Raw genomic sequence first — 16,557 nt, forward strand, 5'->3', positions numbered from 1 at the left:
TCCCGCCTTCCTGAGCAGTGATTAATTGCAGTATTTTAATAAGGTGGCTGCTTAACTCATTTTAAACCTTAATTTAAATACCAAAGTTATAACATTGTACCTGGAACATTTTATCCTTAACCGTAAATTACTTGTTACGTAGTTTTATTAAAAGCCGTAATTATTCGTGTTTTGATATTTAGATTTATTACAATTAGCATAAAAGATACTTATCTATATACTTATACTAATATATAAAGCTGAAGAGTTTGTTTGTTTGTTTGTTTGAACGCGCTAATCTCAGGAACTACTGGTCCAAATTGAAAAATTCTTTTTGTGTTGAATAGACCATTCATCGAGGAAGGCTTTAGACTATAAACCATCACGCTGCGACTAATAGGAGCGAAGATACAATGGAAAATGTGAAAAATTCAGGGCAGGTATAAATGATAACTTATATCTTCTACCCACGGGGACGAAGTCGCGGGCAGCAGCTAGTGTTTCTTTATAATCTCTTGTTAATGCAACCTATGAATTTTATACAACTTAATTTCATGGTTAATTATACGTAATTAGCCATTTTTAAATAATCGTTGCTTGATCTCATACGTTAAGTAAAATTTTTATTTATACATCATCATTCCCCCCCTGCCCTTATCCCAATTATTTTATTTGGGGTCGGCGCAACATGTCATCTTCTTCCATACCTTCCTATCGGCCGTCATCTCACTAGAAACACTCTTTACGGCCATATCGTCTTTCACACAATCCATCCATCGTTTCTTTGGTCGTCCTCTTCCTCTATATCCATCCACATCCATGCTTAACCTTACCTTAAATAATGAAGATATAAGATAGCTTAAGCAAAAATTAGAATCTGTAAAAGAGGTACATAACCTTTCTGTCTGGAATCTCTATGGTTAAAAATATATCATGCGTACACTATAATGCTGAAATTTTCATCTTTAATCTCAGCTTAGTAAGCTTTTCTCACTAAGCTTACGTGTATCTTCAATATATTATTATTTTTTATGAATATAGAATCTATTTTGAATGAAAGAACGTATTTTCTTTTATTTAAAATAGATTTGCTAAATGCTTACTTTACTTCAAAGCCTAGTTTATATAGTTTATTTTGAAGATCTTTATCAATTGTGAAATATTGAATATTAGGTTGTTTTAGTTGTAGTTGTTTACAGTATGAAAATATTTTTAGACGAATACTACTTTTGAAAAGCAATTCCAAATGAAAAACACTTTAAAAAAATACTGATAGTGTGGAGTAAGTTTTAGAACTGTCTATGGTTGTAACATAAAGACAACCTTTTCAAAATAGGTTATTTCTTGAGAAAGTTGTTTGTTTCCATCATTAGCTCATATACGTCAGTTATTCGCCGAAACTCATTGTACGTTGTTACCTATCGTAGCACCTATTGACGTAGCATAAATATCGTAGCAGACGTCATCAGTGCTACGCGACTACGGTACACTATTAAACTTCCCTTAGTTGATTAGCTATAAACAATAATTGAAAGTTATTACGTATTTAATTTATGTGTACTTTTCAGATTGCAATCAATAATGGTGGTACATTGTTTGGTCATTATTTATGCAAATTGAGGCGAGGTTGAAATAAATTATGTTTTCGTGGAACAGCATTTTATTTCGATATTTGTATTGTAATTTTATGTTACTGAGTATAGTCTTGTATGACTAATACAGATTTTAAGTAGTAAAGAATAAGTCAAATAGTTTTAAAATTACAAGGCCAACGTTCAAACTGCTTTAATCGAACTCAAACTACATTTTTTTTTTAATAAAATATGAAAAAAAAACTAGAACAAATTCAGAGACCTCCAGAAAAACAAATCTTCAATAGAACTTGGTTATATAAAATCCTCTCACAGGAGTATTAGCTCAAGCTGGTGCGGCGTGAGCTCAAAGAGCCAACAATACCACCAACTCTAAGAGTCCGACTGTCGCCATAGTGAAAACGAGACAGCGCTCTACATGATCTAGAGCAGCCTCTCTTTCCCATAACTGCAATATTATTACTTCAAGAGATGGTAGGCACTCTAGCTGAAATGCTCGGTTCTCGGCTCTCGATGTTCGGCCTTCATCCTCTTTCATGAGATTTATTGCCCGGATCAGAGGTAACGCTTTACACTTCCCACCACTTATATTGGCACGATATATTCTGTATGAAGTAATAGTATATTATTTTTGTTTATAAATTACCACAAGCTTTATAATAACCATTTGAAATTGTTCCGGACCGATCCCTAAATAGGCATACCAAGATGAAAAGTGAAATAAAAACTCATATGAAAAGCTGCTTTTAAAGCATCTAACTCTATTATAGGTACTAGCAACTCCTTAACAAACACGTTAACACGTAACACTCCAAAACAACTCCGTGCAACGAATTTAAAATAAAATTATGCAATAATTTTCGATAACAATAAATGTACTGCTTATTGTTTCAGACTTCTCAATAAGCTGAATCAATTTATTTGTCCCGGAGTATACAGTGACGTCACAATGTGTTGCGGCGATACAAGTGTGATGTTACATAATGAGGGCCGGTGGAGTGTCACTTTAGCTTTCATCTAAACCGCGGTGAGGACACGGCCTGAAATATGAGACCTTTTCAAAGATCCCGAAACAAATTACTAGGATTTCGTCTATTCGTGAGTATCTATATTTTAAGTTGTTAAAGATATTCAAATTGTTTTACAGTTCCGTACCTCGACAGGAAAAAGGAAGCCTTATAGGATTATTTTGTTAGCCTTGAGCCTTTTTCTCAGGAATGCGTAAAAATAATATAGATCCATCCTATAATATAAATCTTGAACGTTTACTGTTTGATTTTACTGTTATCTAGCTGACCCAGCAAACGTTGTTTTTCCCAATAAATTATTTCTAAGTTGTATGTATTTTTAATGCTACATTAAAAAAAAATAAAAAAAATCGTCCAAAAAATAAAATAATATTTTTTAGTGTGAGCTGAACCCTTAAAACTTGATGTTAGTCGATTCTCAGATCTACTGAATACACATATAAAATTTGGTAAAAATCCGTAAAGCCGTTTCGGAGGAGTACGGTAACTAACATCGTGACATGGGAATTTTATATTTACTGTATATATTTTATAGTTCAAATGCGGTTTTATTTCCACAAATCAAAAGTTTGTGTCAGGTAAATAAGAATAAAATACATAAAAATACCATGAAGTTATTTTCAGACGCTACTTCATCCCGTTTAGGAATGTCTAAAATTCAGCTAAACGAGTGCGTTGCGCCGTGGAACCTGACCCCGGTAACCCAATTACTGAGAAAACCGATGTCTCAAGGTTTGCCACCGTTGTCAAACTTTTAAGGACTTTATACAAGAATAGACAATAAGAAAATACGGGAAGAAATTTGTATATTGCATAGATTTTATTGAAAATTCCTGATATTTGGAACAAAGAAATTCATATAAAGAAGAGATCAAAAACAGCAACATTTTGTCTGGGCAGAGAATGATATTAAACAATAGAAATATACATACTATTGATGTATCGAGAGTTGCGAAAAACTAGTTGACTAATAGCAGAGAAGTTAAAAGGGTAAGTCGTGAAAACACCATTACTTCGACGTAGCTTTGGATTTACATTTCTTGCAAACACTGGTCTAGGTAAACCAGTTCATATCTCAACTACATTTTCTCAAAACGGTTATTTAACAAAATGAAACTTAGGAATACTAAAAATATCGAATTCCAGTATTTAGATTGTTTACAAAACTATTAAACGTAACACCCTCGTTTGCTAGATACTAAATGCATTATTTTTAAAGGAACAGATTTTTATATTAAAAAGAAGTCACATTATTCTTTCAATACTTGTACACTGTTGCCTATTTTTATCATTTATTTATCCTTTCGCAGGTCATCTGGAAGAGATTTCTTAAGAAATAAGCAGTACCTTTGTACACCTCTTTCGTATCATGTGTTATTTTAAGATTTTTTGTGTACATAAATGGTAAATAAGAAGAGGTAAAAGAAACATTTTCACAAACAATATTGCTTTTTATAAAAAAACTTTACACTAAGAATATCATGGAAAATGTTTTAAATAAAATGTTTTATTAATAATCTTATTCTCATCTGTTTTTCAGATCGAATCAGAAAATAAAGCGAATAAAAAGAATTTTGTTCAAAAAGCCTTGTCTAAAACAATCTGCCGGCTTCTTTTGTTCACACAGCCCAGAGCGAGGAATACCACAATAAATATTTCTGAAGAAGTTAATGTCTCCAAATGGATCACATTCGTTCTAACCCAGCCAATATCTGAGATTACGTCTATTGACACGATTCGTACTGATTGAGGTATATGTAATCCAATTTATTCATTAAATTGAACAATATTAATTAAATTAAACTGAATAATCAATTGAAGCCAGATAATTAGTTTGCCAAGTATTCATAGCTCGACATCACTCGATTTGGAGACAATTGAATTTGTGTATTTAAATTAACCTTTAGATGACATTCTGGGAATGGGCTTCCAATTTTGGTTAAAGTACGAGTATTTATGTAAATGAAAGGCATTGTACTATAACCAATACTTGAGAAAACTGCACAATCAAAATGTATACACGAGTAAAAATGATTCAAACATCTTAAATGAAAACTAGTGACGTGCCAGTAGGACTCCTCAAACTGAAGGTTTTGTAAAAGTAAGTTAAAGAAAAACGAATTAACAAGTTGCTCACCCATCAGACTTAACGCACAATGGGCCGACTTGGAGCCTACGTGCGGGAATAGGGAGCGAGCCACCACCCATCAGACTTATGGCCGTACCAACAGTTACTCTATCTTGACTTTTATGACTTGTTTTTATACCCGCAATAGAAATACATCCGTGCAACTGTTCGTTTCAACTATCTAACTATGACGGTTCTGAAAGTATATTCTAGTGGCAGACGGATAAGCATACAACGTCAGCCTTAATAATAATCTTCCGTTTTTACACCACTTTAGGTTAAGGTTAGTCAGATAGGAAAAGTCGACTCCAGTTCTCAAAGGAGACTTGTAAAAATGTTGATAGATATTACTTACTAAATACGTATTTATGATTCCATTTCCTCCATTTTATTGATTGAACGAAGCTCTAACAAAACAATTATTTATATGAGTTTCTTTCATACTCAGTTTCTACTACAATTTATAACTCCATACAATGAATTGTAGAGCACCTTTTATCCTATGGACAAAATGAAAAAAATTATATGCCTTGTATATTCTACAAATAAAGTAAGGCAAAGGATTAAAATTTTAATTCCAGGCCCTGCTATTGAGGATTTTGTTTATGAAGAGAATAAGTTATTATTTTCGAATACAATACTTTTTTAATCAGGCATTACTTTGCCGAGAGTCATCAGGGAGAAAACATAGACTGATTAAAAACAATCCATTCTTCGAATCCAATCAATAATTTCGAGAGATTTATTCCCGTGATCGATTTCAGGTTTATTTAGGCCGACAAAATTGCGCAGTCGTAATACATTGCGGAGTCACACAGTTCTGGTGTCAAAAGTGATATATCATTGCCGGCTATGTATGGCACCTCGAACTAATTCTCACCTCAACTCAATGTAGCGTTGATTTCAAATGGCGCTTTTGCAGTGCGATTGATTTAGACGAAATGTCTGTTATTTGTCGAATCTCGCCCCAGGTAAGGCTCGTTAAGGCTAATTTACACGTAATTTCGCCTTATTTTATTAATTCGGGCCTGGTTTGAAGAATCGAGGTCTGAATTTTTATTGAAACAGTTATAATGCTTTAGATTACTATAGTAGGTACCTTTTCACCTTTTACAGGAATGGAAAAAATATTTTTATTCATATGTCTTAAATCTGGAGTTTTCTTCGTAAACAAAAGCGAGTGATTACGCGGGTTTCCTTGTTGAGGACAATTTATCTGAGCTTTAGGAATTGACCTATCTTAAGATCTAAGTTCAGTAATTATGTCGCCTACTTGAGGAAATCATAACTTATCCATCAAACTACACATTAACTATATTAGTTACAGTAACAACAAAAAGGTAAGCGAGCCACCCATCTAAAACCTAAGCCCAGGAAGAAAAGCTTAACCTCTTTGATCGATCATTCTGCTCGACGTATATAGCTACGAAACGCTTAAAAATTCTCTACGCAAACAAATGGCCCATTGTAAGGATATTAATATAAACGACCGACAATAAGTCATCATAAAAAAGAAAATATAATTTGTATCGTAAACGCTTAGAATAAGGTTCCGTACAAAAAGGGGATCATTTATCTTTTAATTAATCTGTATGATAATCTTCCCTTTGTAGGGAAACGAGAATTTTAAGTATTCTCATAGCGTCAGTGGATTATAATTTATGTTGTCTAATGGAAGGACCATTAGGCTACATCTGCATAATACTAGTACAATGTACCATACGTTGGAATTTATGTTTAATAGAATAAGCGCTTTTATTTATAGTCACGTAAGGCCTATAATTGTGTAACATTGGCTAGTGCTGGTGAGTGTACGTTAGTGGCAATTTTAATTCGAGCTCTGATCATAAAGTGATCGGTTACGTTAACGTCCATGGTATAAAATAAAATGTCAATCTACAGTGGCTGAATACAACAAGGCATGAAAATGAATAAACTTCTCGAAAAATCTGTCAAGTGCAAGTATTCTTATAACATTTATGACCGAACTTTGCTTTTGCTTAACAGTTCATAAGATACAGCCCGGAGACAGCCAGGCGAACAGATGGTAACCAGACGGACACACAGCTAAGCTTAAGTATTAGTAGCGGAACCATAAAAACAATATACCATTCCGAAGAAAAAGTAGGTGATCCAGTACAAATTTTAATCAGTTCAATTCCATTTTAAATGGTTTATCCAATTTTCATGAACAGAACCAATATATAAAATATGATCTGGGTGTGTTTAAATTCGCTATGGCAGATAAGCCTAAGCCTTATCCAAATCAATATAATTAACTAGGAGCAAATAAAATAAAACTTTATGTACAATTCGTATTTCCATAAATATTGCTTCATAAATTCTATGAAATATTGCAATTAAAATCGTACGCAGAACCAATTATTTTACCTATAAGCGAGGTATAAAATATTGTTCTACTAAAATCCAATTAGCAGCATTCATCCAGTGTTAGGTAATTTAAAATTAGAACAATAAATTCATCCATTTTTTTTCTTAAAACTTGTATGGCGCATTACGTTGTGAAATATTTACTTTTATTACGTATTCATATTAGTTGCACTGCCATATTTTTGGAAAATAAATATTCTCAAATCGCATGTTTAACCGTACCAAATATTGTAAAAATTTGGGATATTGCCTTTTGGCTAAAGGACGGGCACGAATCAACGTGGTTAGTTAATTGACTATAGATATGTATGATATTAAAAAAAAAACGACAATAAAAACTAATAAAAAAAAACAATGTTGAAACTGGATCAAGATTTGAATTTCGAAAATTCACAACGAATCCGTGTCGCGTGCTACGGTCATTGCATTGAAAAATAGACGTGACTTACAAGCGAATATCACCTTTATGAGGAGAGCTTAAGAACTATTTCTGTGTACATCTATTCTTAGTAATTGAACTGTGCGGGCCAGAGCCATAACGATACGTTTAACACTTCAGTGCTTTGGAGTCTCTATGAAATATTGCAGTCGGTCGTTACAAAGAGTTTATACATTTTGTAAGCTGCCAACAGTATAAACTCGCTTCCGATACGTGTATGTATCGATAACATTAATATTTTAAAAGAATAACGTTTGAAAGTTTTAAATCTATTCGATAGCAAACGAGTTATTTTTTCGCTTTATAATTTAAGTATTTCACTTATCAGAAATACTGAAACGTACTTACAAAATAGAGTCACAAATTGACGCACAGAGAAGCTGCACACAGCACAGCACAGCACAGAAATGAAATGTTAAAATGCAAAAAAAATAAAATAAAATCTTCTTACTAATCAATTTTCTTTCATAGACGTACTCACCATGATAGCAACAAGACATTTCAACGAATTTGTTTGCGCGGAAAATTAGCATTTTTTGGTATTTGACCATTGACTATACAACTTTAGAACGAATTACAAACCGGAACATAAAGCAATCCTTTAATAATCAGCAGAATCTTATTTGCTTAACTCATAGCTTACCACGCAACAAAAGTAAAGGATTTGCAGCTATAATTCAATTCCAACCACTTTCAAAGCTTCTGGAAATTACATTTCACTCAAATATCTTATTTACAAGCCGGTATTAGCTTAGTATCTAAGTACATTGCACTATGCATTATTAAAGGTATCTCAGACATACTGATACACTACGGGCCAAATGAATTGAGCCACACATTTGGACAGATGAAATTATGGTTCGTAACGTGAGATGTTATTTTTGTATAAGAATTTAAGAGTACCTAAATGTTTTAATACAGTTGCTGGTTGGGTCAATTCGTTTGAAAATGTAATATGTAAATGAAAAGGAAGGTTCTTGTTACCAATTTGTATTTTCAGGAATTCCCTTCCTAAAAGGGTATGCTAAGGTCACGCTATTTATCTGCTTGTAGCCAGTTAGGAAGCAAAAAATCAGATGGTTACCATTAAAAAATCTATGTCCTTTATCATGAGCTGACGCTTCGGGTCTTAAACATACTTGTACGGAACCTTCAGTTTCAGATACTTTAGACGAAAATGAGGATTGTCCTAATCAAATAATGTTATGGTGCTTCAATGTTTGTGTCTTTGAGTGTAAATTGAGACAGAGGATTACATAGATTACTTTGTATTAAATATAATAGGTAACATTCTTGTTAAGGATTATTTCCCTAAACTGAATTCTTATGAGAACAATGATCTCTGAAAACTGATACATTGCCGATGTTGAAACGAGACGCTATTACGTTCAGTACAGCGTGATATCCCGTTTTCATATATTCGTTTCTGTAGGAGCTCGTAGTATAGGCACTGATTCTAAATATACACGGTGATTTTTTAGTCGTCTTACAAAAGCCCAGTTCATGTATCCGACGTAAAATACCTATAGGCGCGATTATTATTTTTTTATTATCAACTAAGATAATAAGTACGAAGAAAATTAAACAAGAGAAATCAGAAATATACTCTTAAAAATGATAAAAACGCCGCCGCCCGCGCCCCTCACCATTGTTACAACGCTTGGACCGCGCTCGCAACAGAACTGGGTTTGTATAATATTGAATAAAATTTGAATTTAATTTTTTTTCAAATCTCATAAAAACCTATTTTTTATCATGAACGTGTTCTAGTCATTGGATACATGAACTGGGCTGCTTTTGTAAGGCGACTAAAAAATCACGGTGTATATGCTGCCAGCACTGATTATTTTATTTATTTCGCGTTAATTAAACACATTATCTTACAGAATCAAACAAAATTTATGAGAAAACTTGTTTCTCTTTTGAAATATCCAGACAATGGAAACAAATGAAACTTAAATAACACGGTTAAGTTAACAGTGTTTCAATACTATAATATTATAAATATTAAATTAAAATAGTATTCCAATCCTTAACTTTTAATTATAGCTTAATAGTATTTTGGTAGACATCGACTAACTTTATGCGATAAGAAAATATGACGAACATTCGAATTTTGTTTTCATTTTCTTAACACCCTACTTGAAATTATAGCTATTTGAAATGTAAAATGAATACTGAATTCTTAGATTATATATTTTCGCATAATGAATGCATGAATCAAGAACAGATTTCTAATATTTATTATATTTTCGTATGGCATAACTTGATTACTGCAAGGTACTATAAGCTGTAATTAAAAGTTAAATGATATTGCTATACACAGTTTAATGCCCTGTCCCTGCCAATCGGCTATACGTCCAGTCAAAGATTTTAAAACAATAGTAAAATTTATTTCTTTCTTTCGTGCATATTACAACAGTGTTTTTAAAGATCAAAGTTTTGTCTTAAGTGTTTTGTCTAGGTATTTTGTATAGGCGGCAATATTAATAATTCATAAAATATTTTTTTTCTACATTACTCAAAACGGTAGGATCCACCTTCTGATAGTTACATGAAGAATTGCAAGGCATTGCCATGCATCGACACCAAACCGCGAATAACGGACATCAAATCTGTTAACGATAACCAACAATGGTAGAAAACGAAATTCACATTGCACGTTAGCTCGGTGTTTCCCAGGGAAACGATTTACTGTACCAGCCAATACTAGACGAAGTACGGCTAAATAGGGTTAAGTAGGTAAGAATCTGATACTATCTGCTTTCTCCCATGACGGATAGTACATATACAAAAGGGCCTTGAGTATTCCCCAGCCTACCAACAAAACTTTACATTCTGGACTAACCTAGACATGTAATACCGTTAGCGAAACTTGATTCTGGCACTGAATTATCCTTTTAAACATTCAAGAAATTATACTTCTGAAAGAAATAGATAATTCAATTTACTTGTAAACTTTGAAACAGTGTAAATTATAAATGGATACGCATTTGCGAGTAAATATGAAGGATTCTTAAGTGAAATAGAAGGTTTAAAGTGAATTTATCTTGTCAAATGTAGACTCCTTAATTAGACTTGGATTTTCAGTCTTATAATATAGTCTCAGATAAGAGAACATTTAATTAATTTATTTACCTATCCATGAGAGACAAACGGTTACATTAAATTAGAAACAGACTGCCAGCCAATTATAAGACGTCTTATAGAACCAAATTGAAATATAAGTCTTCGTTCATATTAAGAATTAAAAATAATCTTAAGGCATTTACACATTTATTCATTCATTTATATCCATTAAATGAAATAAGTAGTTGTAATCTATACTAATATATAAAGCTGAAGAGTTTGTGTGTTTGAACGCGCTAATCTCAGGAACTACTGGTCCAAATTGAAAAATCTTTTTGTGTTTGAGGAAGGCTTTAGGCTATAAAACATCACGCTGCGACTAATAGGAGCGAAGATACAATGGAAAATGTGAAAAAAACAGGGCAGGTATAAATCATAACTTATATCTTCTACCCACGGGGACGAAGTCGCGAGCAACAGCTAGTTTAAACATATAATATTCTTAATTATATTAAGTTAGGGCACGGGCAAACGGTAAAGGAAACATTGTGAGGTTTGAAAACTGGATTTCAAATATTGGAATCTAAAATTTTCAACTCGAGCTATAGGGGTGATTAATGCTCAAAACCTTCCCTATACGGGCAAAGGACTGTACCCATCAGTGCGGCTTTATATGCTGGTAGTATATAAACCCCTTTATTAAATTAAATCCTAGTTTTATCTTCATTTTATATCTAGATTCTATTCATGTTTAGAAAACTGATTAAAGTAAGCGCGCTTACTGTAAGTTCCCAATGAAATACTATTGCCGTTGTGTAAGCAAGACACCGCTACGCACAAAATAATGTTATCTCCTTTCAACAGCGACAAGTCCTTGATTTAAACTATTTTACATTTTACGCTCGGATAGTGGATACTATACGCGCGGCAATAAAATATAAAATTCACGTCCTACAATTCCCCGACGCAATCGGATTTAAAATACAGTCGCATACGATTTTTACATTCTAAAGCTGTCCAGGTAACATGTATTTTTACAAATTTTGTTTTAAAGGGATGTAATAAAAGAAGAAAGGTGATACATAGGTAAAGAGCTTGATGCAAATAAAACAAAAAATACAAACACACATTACACAAATTACGTCTTGTTAATTAAAAAAAGATTTTTTCTTCTTAAGCCAAGCAAATAATGTTGAACTATTTTGTGAAACAATTGAAAAGCATAAAGAAGCTGTTTTTCCCGAAAGAAAACAGCAATTTCTTTTATTAAAAAATGGTAACAAGCCTTTGATAGAAAAGGAACACGTTCAACACCAAAGAGGTTTCATATAACGTATTATAAAAAATATCGTATACCGTACTCGAAATTACATGAAACTGAGATCTTAATGTAACCTAAATCTTTTTTGGGTTGCGCAGTGTAGCAAACATGTCAAGGTCGACTCTGCTTGTCAGTGTTTAAGTTAAATTATTTCTTCACCCAGACAACTATTTAGTTCTTTTTTCAGAAAAATCGAAATTTTCCATTGAAAAAAGAAAGTTCAAAGAAAAAAAAAAAATCGGATTATCGAATCGGATTCGCAAAAATTGGGATGGTGGTTTACGATGAAAGAGTTTAGTATATACGAATAGTATCTAATGTATCTATAATTAATTAAATGAAAATTTTTAGTAATAATAGTAAAAATTTAAGACAAACAATTTAACTTAAAATTATGATAAAACAAATCTTTGCAAACCAGTAAAAGTACCTACATACACACATAACAGATTTTACGTTCCAAATTCAAAAAAGGCTGTAATACGAAGCGGCGTTTAGGTACTCGTACGCCATAAAATTTGAACATCAGATCACAACAAAGGCCTTCAAACGAATGTAACGGGACCCGTCCGTTTTATTACGACTGAAGGTGCCGCATAATACTTAATACGGACTGAATTATGTTCGTTCCTATTGTTACTCCACAAAACAGTCACGTCAGCTCACATAAAAAAGAATAAAAAAAGTTCTTATTGCAGTTCTTGATGTTTTTTTGTTTTAACTCTTCTGAAGCGCTCTTAGCCGACTTCATATTACTCTTGTATTCTAGAACGACTATTCGATGACATGCTGTCTTTGTCTTTTGCCAGGATGACGTCATAAAGCGTCATTTATCATGGTGAGAATGCGGGGTTTTGTGAAGTCAGGAATTTGTTATCACTATAGTGATCTATGCTTTATTTGTCACCAAGAAAGCCAATGAGTCTATTGACCTATTTTCATTTCACCAATTATTATTATAGGGCTATAGCTACGGCTGACATAGGTTATCGTCATAAGCCCGCGGGATTTCGCTCGTAAATTAGAATCTGCGGTCTGGTTACAATTCTGAAATTTAACAGAGACATATTGGATTCGCCTAATTGGCGGCCTGTATGACTAAAATTTATACTGATACTAGCTGAACTAGTAGGCGTTGTTTTGCCAAACAAATTAGTTCCAGGGGTAAGAAAAAATTGGTATGAAAAATAAAATTGATGTTTTCCGATTCTCAGATCTACCCAATATGCACACAAAATTTCTTGAGTATCGGTCGAGCCGTTTCGGAGGAGTTCAGATACGTACACCGTAACACGAGATTATTTTATATATGCAACTGGTTCTAAAACAAAATATGCTGTCATTCATATAAATCAATCTTCTTAAAAAGTGTTTTTAATCAAATAGATGATTTTAAGAAAATGAATTCAAGAATAACGCGCAATACAATCGAAAATCAAACGAGTAGTTGGTTTGAGTAAATAAAAATCTTTGTACGCGAGTAAATTTCATTGTTCGGGGGCCTTTTAAATTGGGTACAGATGATATGCGACATGTTGTGAATACACCGCAAGGATTTATATTTACAATTTACCGCAACAGTAATTTCCTTTAATTTTCCCGGAAAAACAAACGACATTATTTAATTCAATGTTTTTATGTGCGGGCACGTAACAAACTTTTCCACGAATTTATTTGCTTTTCAAAATGACTATTCTATTGTGTAGCATAAAGAGTTTACTACATATTTTTTTCTTAATAAAATACTGGCTGTCAGTTCTAGTAAGAGTTCTATATTCAAACGTGAAAAAAACTAAATGGCGTACTATCAGTGACATATTATTGGTAAATAAATTTTGTAAAATAAACCTTACTGGCTTGAGATAAAGTCATTTTTATAGTGTTAAAATTCCTACTGACTTGGAACTTCCATTTGACATGCATTTGACACACTATTTTGGAAGAGTCGTATCAAGTGGAAACCCTTGTTCTTGGCCTTATCCTTTGGGAACAGGCGCGTCATTATATGCGTCTACAGGCTTCCAGGTAATAGATCCTATTTTTAATACCCGAAACCAAAAGACTTTGTTTTAAGTTTGACGTGTCTGTTGTATATCTGTCAGAGGCATTATAGCTCCCGAATGGACAGAGCGATTTCAAATTAATTGGCTTTTCATTGAAGGTGAATCATGCGCGAGTGCGATTTAAAGTTGTGGGGGATGAATTTTACGATCGGGTATTTTTTTTTATTTTATCGTATTGATATACACAAAACTTGAATTTGACGAGCGCCAGCCATTTCCAAGTTACAGAAAGACTGTAGCGTTTCAGTTCCATATATCATGATGACCTAACTTATTTTTAGCCTGGAAAATCATCAAAATAAATGTAGGACATAAATGTAAAAAAACGGTTCGTATACCATAATTTTTCAACAACTCAATGGAGTCGAAACACGCTGATAACATTTCGTGGTTAGTCGACATTTTGTTAGGGTTCCGTCGTTAATGCGGAAAAATTGAACCCCATTACCAAGACTCTGCTGTCTGTCGGGCTGTCCGTCTGTCTGTCACCATATCTGGTGATCTGCGATAGCTAACCAGTAGAAAAAACCAACCATAGACAAATATTAATAGATTCAAAAAAAACCAGTTTTAAATGTGACTCCACTAAAATTTGATCAAAATCGGATCAGCCGTTTTTATATTTGTAAATGGCATTGTCATCGGGCTTGAACCTACTCTACAATTTTAGCCACCTAGCTTATAGGGAAGTGCCTCAAAAATGAGTTGTAAAGATCTAACCGGAACGAAAAACAAGCAAAAAATTTCGATATATAAAAGCTTGGGAAAAAAATCACGGTTCAGCCATTGGTACGGCCATAAACTTGACAACTGACCATTTCTTTTTTAAACCTATGTTTACGGAATCCCAAGCGTCGCACGACCGACTCGCTCATGACCAGTTTCTTTTTTTTAAGATATAAATTTCATACCGAGCGCGACCTATTAAAATTCGCCACGCATCTGATAAACATTTCGTGAAAAAACATTTTTATGTTAGGGATGTTCACGACATACCAACGAGTAAATTTACTTTTATGACTTGTAACAAGCCTCTCGTTAGTCGTCACATTGTCATTTGAAACATTTATTTCTATTCGTATTTTGTAACCGTTCTCTTTATTTTTTTAACTTATTAATGAAGTTATATTGCGCCAAAAAAACCTGTAATAACGTGATGTTTTTATCCTATAATTCATTTGCCACACACGGAAGGTTACGGGTCCAGCACTGCGTTGGGCTACCAAAGCTTTTTCAAAGATGTGTGGTAAAGTTATCGGACACTTTATTTTGAGCATCATCATCTTAATTCCTGTTTAACTCAATGCTGGGAAAATATCTCCCATAGTGTAAGCCTTTGTTCCAAAACAAACTTCAAATTTTTATTCTTTCATACCGTAATGTAAAACGTTACCCTATTACTAAACTACGATATTGGCCCATTCTTCTGTCACCAGATCTCGTGAATTGTGTATAGTTAGACAGTTGAAATGTAAGAAAAGGAAAGCATAAGCATAGGTTAAAACGGTACTATTTTTTTTGGATTAACAACCAACCAATTTTCTTTAGCCCTGGACGGAACTCTTATTTTCACAAGTATTTAAACTAATCAATTTAATCCTATACTGCATAAAAAATGCTCTTACGGAAACAAGAGTAACAACAAAACACAACGCTAAGAAATTCCCGACTTTTTACTCCATCCTTACTTTTCTGTTATCATAACCTATTTAAAGTCAAAACCAATACTTTTTCTTCTGGAGTCCGTCCCTAAGGGCTTCAATTATCAGCCTTTTGGGTTCTTAATCGACTTGTTTGATTTATTATTCGTTGAGTTATGAAGTTGGACGGGCCGCTAAGGGTAGCTTCAACGCCCATTATATTGAAGTCCACTTAAAACGATCGTTGCATTCCCAATATTATTTACTTACTGAGTGTATGCTATCGTGCTCATTGTTTCATATTTTGATGGCGTGTCAACTGTATTGCTGTTAGGTGGGTGATTATCTATGATTGTTAGGTACGTACATAAATTACGGTGAAACGGGGGAGTTGAACTGGCCGAGTTAACGAATTTCGCATAAATTGTAGATAAAAGTTTTTTTTTAATGTTTACGTAGATAAAGTAATTCCCCGTATGAAATAATATGCAAAAATTTGGAATACCTTAATGTGAATTGACATGAAAAACTAAGCAGCCCAAATGAACTTATCGTACAACTAATACTACTAATAAATATGATTATAATTACGTGTAAACATGATTTACTATCATTATATATTTAGTTGTTTAAATTTTTAAATCACATTTTCGTGAGTAACGAGCTCGCTGCCTGTTTTGCCTTGTAATTACATAACAACTTTATAATTATTATCACGTTAAAACTACTCTCGAAGTTTTCATCAGCTCTGTTCAAATTAGTTTTAAAGTATGAATTGTACGTGTTTATAGAATAGTGAACAGCTGAATTCAAAAGGGTATAAACGAAATCCCATTTTTAAGGCCCACTTTGCTGTCAATCCGTCTTTCACTAGGCCGTTTCTCATGATGCTAGACAGTCGAAATTT

The 16,557-nt window shown here is 33.2% G+C and overlaps 2 long non-coding RNA genes across 3 annotated transcripts; both read left to right on the top strand.

Annotated features, from left to right (window-relative positions):
* The first annotated feature begins 1,773 nt into the window (after positions 1–1,773).
* On the top strand, positions 1,774–3,951 carry LOC113491761. Its single transcript, XR_003400449.1, has 4 exons — positions 1,774–2,132; positions 2,466–2,669; positions 3,224–3,589; positions 3,910–3,951. It is a non-coding gene; the product is annotated as an uncharacterized LOC113491761 (long non-coding RNA).
* A 24-nt stretch (positions 3,952–3,975) lies between these two features.
* On the top strand, positions 3,976–6,798 carry LOC113491762. Of its 2 annotated transcripts, XR_003400451.1 has the most exons (4): positions 3,976–4,017; positions 4,140–4,350; positions 5,492–5,698; positions 5,844–6,798. It is a non-coding gene; the product is annotated as an uncharacterized LOC113491762 (long non-coding RNA). The 2 variants fall into 2 exon arrangements; XR_003400450.1 differs by having other exon boundaries at positions 4,140–5,698.
* The last annotated feature ends 9,759 nt before the right edge of the window (positions 6,799–16,557 follow it).

Source organism: Trichoplusia ni, chromosome 3, assembly GCF_003590095.1.
Source record: "Trichoplusia ni isolate ovarian cell line Hi5 chromosome 3, tn1, whole genome shotgun sequence".
In the NCBI taxonomy this organism is placed as follows: domain Eukaryota; kingdom Metazoa; phylum Arthropoda; class Insecta; order Lepidoptera; family Noctuidae; genus Trichoplusia; species Trichoplusia ni.